Consider the following 218-nt stretch of genomic DNA (forward strand, 5'->3'; position numbering starts at 1 on the left):
TAAAATCATTCAGTTAGTGTGTTCTAAGGAACATCTTGAAAATAGTATTGAATTCCTATTTGCATCTTTCTTTGGCAAGTCATTATTTCTGCCTGAACGTGTTCCGTTTCTCTCAACAAGAGGTTATTGGTGTTTCATAATAGCATTTCACAGTTATGATTCATACCATTTTATTACATTTCACATAATGGCTACCACATGTGAATCAGAAATTATTT

The 218-nt window shown here is 31.7% G+C and overlaps 1 protein-coding gene across 1 annotated transcript in view; it reads left to right on the top strand.

The window, feature by feature from the left end:
* LOC119591223 (glycine, alanine and asparagine-rich protein-like) overlaps positions 1 to 218 on the top strand; it is a 15,392-nt gene that overhangs the window by 2,650 nt on the left and 12,524 nt on the right. The window lies entirely within an intron of this gene.

This window comes from Penaeus monodon, chromosome 28, assembly GCF_015228065.2.
Source record: "Penaeus monodon isolate SGIC_2016 chromosome 28, NSTDA_Pmon_1, whole genome shotgun sequence".
NCBI classification, from domain to species: domain Eukaryota; kingdom Metazoa; phylum Arthropoda; class Malacostraca; order Decapoda; family Penaeidae; genus Penaeus; species Penaeus monodon.